Here is a 6,000-nt window from a genome sequence, read left to right on the forward strand (position 1 = left end):
TCAGGTGCATGATCTGCAAATATCTTGTGCCATTTTGGATGGTGGATCTTTTTCCTTACTCCTTTTGTGTACAACAACTTTTGTTTTGAAGAAGTCTAATTCATCTCTTTTGTCTTTTGTTGTTTGTGATCTAAGAAATCATGGCCAAATCCAAAGTCATGAAGTTTTTCTCTCATGTTTTCTTCTATGGGGTGTACAATTTTGGTTCTTACATCTAGGCCTTTGATCCATTTTGAGTTGATTTTGTATAGTGAGGGAAGTAGGGGTCTAACTTTGATCTTTTGCATGTGGGATCTGGTTGTCCCAGCACCTGTAGTAATTGTTGGGGAAAAATATTTGAAAATGATGCCACCAAAAAGGTCTAATTTCCAAAACAAACAAACAGCACATGCATCTCAAAAAAAAAATTTAAAAATGGGCAGGTCTAAATAGACATCTCTCCAAAGAAGACATACAGATGATCAACAGGCACATAAAAAGACACTTCACACCGCTAATTATTAAAGAAACACAAATCAAAACCACAATGAGGTATCACCTCATAGTCATCAGAATGACATCGATAAAATGTCTGCAAATAACAAATGCTGGTGAGGGGGTGGAGAAAACGAAATCTCCTACACTGTTGGTGGGAATTGATGCAGCCACTGTGGAAAACAGTATGGAGGATCCTCAAAAAACTAAAAAGTTGCCATATTAATTAGTAATCCCACTCCTGGGCATATATCCAGACAAAGCTATAATTCAAAAAGATACATTCACCACTATGTTTATAGCAGCACTACTCACAACAGCAAAGATGTGAAAGCAACCTACCTGTCCAACAACTGATGAATGGATAAAGATGTGTGTGTGGCTGTGGTCTGTGTGTGTGTGTGTGTGCGTACATATATACATATATACATATATGTATACATATACATATACAGTCCATGGGGTCACAAAGAGTCGGACACGACTAAGCAACTTCACTTCACTTCATATATATATATATATATATATACATGAGTATCTCCCATGCACACATGCGGTATACACATTATTTAAGTTATTTATGCAACCATGTGAAAGTAATTAATATCACAAAACTGCATACTTAATATGAATTAAATAGTTAATGCCACGTTTTGTATTTTTAATGACAATGAGAAAAAAGTGTAGTGGTCATAATTGTTACAACATAAATGAATATTAAAAACGTCCTTAGTGAGAAAAGCCATACCAGAAAAGGCCACCCAGATCCCATATTCATCTTACCTGCTTTAAATCCATCAAGGCTGTCCAAATGAGGGGAAAACTCAGTAATGGTTCCCAGAAAAGAAAACTGGACCAGGATGGAAAAAGGTATCTTCACACAGTTGGGGCAGCAGGTGACAGGGGAAGCGGGCCTGTGTATTAAACCATAACACAGAATTCATGCTTTCCTCATGGGGGGGCTAGGTGCTGGCTCCTCAGGAGAGTGTCACTGTTTTGGGTAAAACACACTGAACATTTTGTGTGAATTTGCAAATATGAGTACTTTCTGCCATTATTAAAAGCTTTCTGTACATTTTAAATTAGTGGAAAGTGAGTTACTTTTCAAAACAACCATGACAATACCATTCAAGAACTCAGGTAATACAGGCATCAGACTTTGTTATAGAGGCCAAGACTCACCAGACCAAGTTCAACCAAAGTTGAACTTATTTCCCTTATAGGAGTCCATATGGTATTAGTATTAAGAGGCATCGTGGGAAGAGGGTGTTAGTAGCCACTAAGTCGTGGGTCCTGTGGATGATCTGGATTGCAGGAGAAACTGAGATTTCAGCTTCAGAATCTTTTACATTATTTCAAAAAATACATTAAAAGATAAATTCAGCACACACACAAAAAATGGAATACACACAAACCAATTTTGTTTCTACACATGAATAACGAACCATCAAAAAGAATAAGAAAACAATCCCATTCACAATTCAAGAAAAAAAAAAAAGCTAAGAATAAATTTAACCAAAGACATAAAAGACCTATAATCAGAAAACTATAGGGCATTGATAAAGAAATTGAAAACAGAAAAGAAAAATACCCTATACTCATACATCAGGAAAAATATTTCTAAAATATTTTCTACTGAGCCCAAGAGCCTAGAAGCCCATGCTCCACAGCAAGAGAGGCCACTTCCAAGGGAAGCCCACATGCTGTAACTAGGAGCAGCCCCACTACCACAACCAGAAAAGGCCCGGGCATAACAAAGACCCAGTGCAGCCAAAAATAAAAATAAAACAAAAAAATAACTTTTAATAAAAGTCTATCAACAAAAGGAAAAATAATGTGGACTTTATAAAATTAAAAATGTCTACTCTATGGAAGACCTTATTCAGAAAACCAAAAGACAAAGCACATACTGTATGTATGCTCAGTTACTTCAGTCGTGTCTGACTCTGTGACCCTATGGACTGTAACCTGCCAGGCTCTTCTGTTCATGGGGTTGTCCAGGCAAGAATACTGGAGTGGGTTGCCACACCCTCCTCCAGGGGATCCTCCCAGCAAAGGGGTCAAACCCGCATCTCCCATGTCTCCTGTATTTGCAAGTGGGTTCTTTACCACTAGTGCCATTTCCAAAACACATACCTGAAAAAGGATCTGACTCAAATCATACCAAACGACCTCTTTAAAATTTGGCAAAGATTGAAATACACACCTGGCCAAAGAAGATAGATTGTAAATAAGCATACAAGAGTACACTCAAGATGCTGGTGGAATGCATGTACAGTCAACTTTGAGAGACAGTTTGGCACTTTTCTCCACATCTAAACAGTCTCACCTCAGGATCCAAGAAGTTTATCTCCTGTATTTAGACAACTGCTTTGCAAAACTTAAATAAAAACTAGCATCAAGTAATGTATGAGAGCTCTATTCATAATAGTTAAAAACTTAAAGATATCAGGATGTCCTTCCATAGACACATTCATAAGTAAATCAGGACACAGACATGTCAAGGGGAGCACAATACAGCACACCCAAAATATGCGCATTTGACAAAAGGATTAGTTTGGGCTGATTAATTTTAAAAAACAGCAGCACCAGGAGAATCTTGGAAAACCAAGTAGAAATGCCATTTTATGAAGCAGATTTACATTTATTAAGGATATCTCCATCTGTAAGGTTGTGTCCCTCTCTGGGACAGGAATTGGATGATGACTAAATATCAGGAAAACTTGTCTAAGCTGGATGTTAATCTGCAAAACCACCATACCCTTATTTACTGTGATTCACCTAATAAATTCCCTCGAATGGCTTCTTCCATTCCCTAACCTCCTCCTTTCATTCTTAGTTGATGATATCATTAAAAGTAAAGTCTTGGACCATTTCTTAGACCAGTCTTGGAATGCAAAAGTCAAGAGATACCAGGACTAACAGGCACACTTGGCCTTGGAGTACAAAATGAAGCAGGGCAAAGGCTAACAGAGCTTTGCCAAGAGAAGGCACTGGTCATAGCAAACACCCTCTTCCAACAACACAAGAGAAGACTCTACACATGGACATCACCAGATGGTCAATACCGAAATCAGATTGATTATATTCTTTGCAGCCAAAGATGGAGAAGCTCTATACAGTCAGCAAAAAACAAGACCAGGAGCTGACTGTGGCTCCGATCATGAACTCCTTATTGCCAAATTCAGACTTACATGGAAGAAAGTAGGGAAAACCACTAGACCATTCAGGTGTGACCTACATCAAATCCCTCACGATTCTACAGTGGAAGTGAGAAATAGATTCAAGGGATTAGTTCTGATACACAGAGTGCCTGAAGAACTATGGATGGAGGTTCATAACATTGTACAGGAGGCAGGGGTCAAGACCACCCCCAAGAAAAAGAAATGCAAAAAGGCAAAATGGTGCCTAAGGAGGTCTTACAAATAGCTGAGGAAAACAGAGAAGCTAAAGACAAAGGGGAAAGGAAAGATATACCCATTTGAATGCAGAGTTCCAAAAAATAGCAAGGAGAGGTAAGAAAGCCTTCCTCAGTGATCAATGCAAAGAAATAGAAGAAAACAATAGAATGGGGAAGACTAGAGATGTCTTCAAGAAAATAAGAGATACCAAGGGAATATTTCATGCAAAGATGGGCACAACAAAGGACAGAAATGGTATGGACCTAACAGAAGCAGAAGATATTAAGAAGAGGTGGCAAGAATACACAGAAGAACTATACAAAGAAAGATCTTCATGACCCAGATAACCACGATGGTGTGATCACTCACCTAGAGCCAGACATCCTGGAATGCAAAGTCAAGGGGGCCTTATGAGAGAGTCATTTCCTAGGCAGGTTGATAAGAAGTCTAGGGGTCCCCAAGGAGAGAGGGTTCTGGAATTCTGAAGGAGGAAGAAAGGACAAACTTTTTCTTTTCTCTCTACATTCCTTAGGATTATATAACAATAATGTATCCTGCCTGAGGACAGTCTCTGGATTAAACTTTCTGGCTAATTCTGTTATCTTAAAATGTAAATTATGGGAGTAGGTCTGTCTTTACAAGGATTATAACAATAATGTATCCTGCCTGAAGGACAGTCTCTGGATTAAACCTTCTGGCTAATCCTGTTATCTTAGAGTATATAACTCCACTGATAACACTAGCAAGGGGGTACTCTTTCTCTCCCCTTCTGATGCCTATGTCAGAAGCTTTCGCTATCCCTTTTATACTTTAATAAACTCTATTGCACAAAAGCTCTGAGCGATCAAGCCTCGTATCTGGCCCCGGATTGAATTCCTCTCCTCCGGAGGCCAAGAATCCCGGCCATCTTTTCGTGATTCAGCAAACAACCGTTCACTTAGAAAGCATAACTACAAACAAAGTTACTGGAGGTGATGCAATTCAAATTTAGCTATTTCAAATCCTAAAAGATGATGTTGTGAAAGTGCTGCACTCTATATGCCAGCAAATTTGGAAAACTCAGCAGTGGCCACAGGACAGGAAAAGGTCAGTTTTCATTCCAATCCCAAAGAACAGCTATGCCAAAGAATGTTCAAACTATCGTACAATTGCACTCATCTCACACACTAGCAAAGTAATGTTCAAAATTCTCTAAGCCAGGCTTAAACAGTATGTGAACCATGAACGTCCAGATGTTCAAGCTGGATTTAGAAAAGGAAGAGGAACCAGATATCTAATTGCCAACATCTACTGGATCATAGAAAAAATAACAGAATTCCAGAAAAACATCTACTTCATGGCAAATAGGGAAACAATGGAAACAGTGACAGACTTTATTTTGGGGGGCTCCAAAATCACTGCACATGGTGACTGCAGCCATGAAATTCAAATACACTTGCTCCTTGGAAGAAAAGTTATGACCAACCTAGACAGCATATTAAAAAGTAGAGACGCTACTTTGCCAACAAAGGTCCGTCTAGTCAAAGCTATGGTTTTTCCAGTAGTCATGTATGGATGTGAAAGTTGGACCATAAAGAAAGCTGAGCACTGAAAAATTGATGCTTTTGAACTGTGGTGTTGGAGAAGACTCTTGAGAGTCCCTTGGACTGCAAGGAGATCCAACCAGTCCATCCTAAAGGAAATCAGTCCTGAGTAGTCATTGGAAGGACAGATGCTAAAGCTGAAACTCCAACACACTAGCCACCTGATGCAAAGAACTGACTCATTTGAAAAAACCCTGATGCTGGGAAAGATTGAAGGCAGGAGAAGGGGACGACAGAGGATGAGATGGTTGGATGGCATCACTGACTCGATGGACGTTAGTTTGAGCCAGCTCTGGGAGTTGGTGATGGACAGGGAAGCCTGGTGTGCTGCAGTCCATGGGGTTGTAAACAGTTAGTCTCGACTGAGTGATTGAACTGAACTGAACTTGCACCATTTCAGGAGGTGACTCAGTTTTCCCAGGTATCTTTCAATTATACACGAATGCATGGCATATATTAAACCTCCGATTGTTTTTCTCCAGTTCATCTCTCTTTCATTATGAGGATCTCAATGAAGAACATCAAAGGATAGATAATAATGC

The 6,000-nt window shown here is 39.3% G+C and overlaps 1 long non-coding RNA gene across 1 annotated transcript in view; it reads right to left on the reverse strand.

Annotated features, from left to right (window-relative positions):
- LOC145508618 (uncharacterized) overlaps positions 1-1,388 on the reverse strand; it is a 152,277-nt gene extending 150,889 nt beyond the window's left edge. Inside the window, exon 1 of the long non-coding RNA XR_014055479.1 lies at positions 1,258-1,388. This is a non-coding gene — a long non-coding RNA (uncharacterized LOC145508618). The remainder of the gene's footprint in view (positions 1-1,257) is intronic.
- Positions 1,389-6,000: the final 4,612 nt, after the last annotated feature.

This window comes from Giraffa tippelskirchi, chromosome 6 (genome assembly GCF_054371585.1).
Source record: "Giraffa tippelskirchi isolate mGirTip1 chromosome 6, T2T-mGirTip1v1.2.pri, whole genome shotgun sequence".
Taxonomy (NCBI): Eukaryota; Metazoa; Chordata; class Mammalia; order Artiodactyla; family Giraffidae; genus Giraffa; species Giraffa tippelskirchi.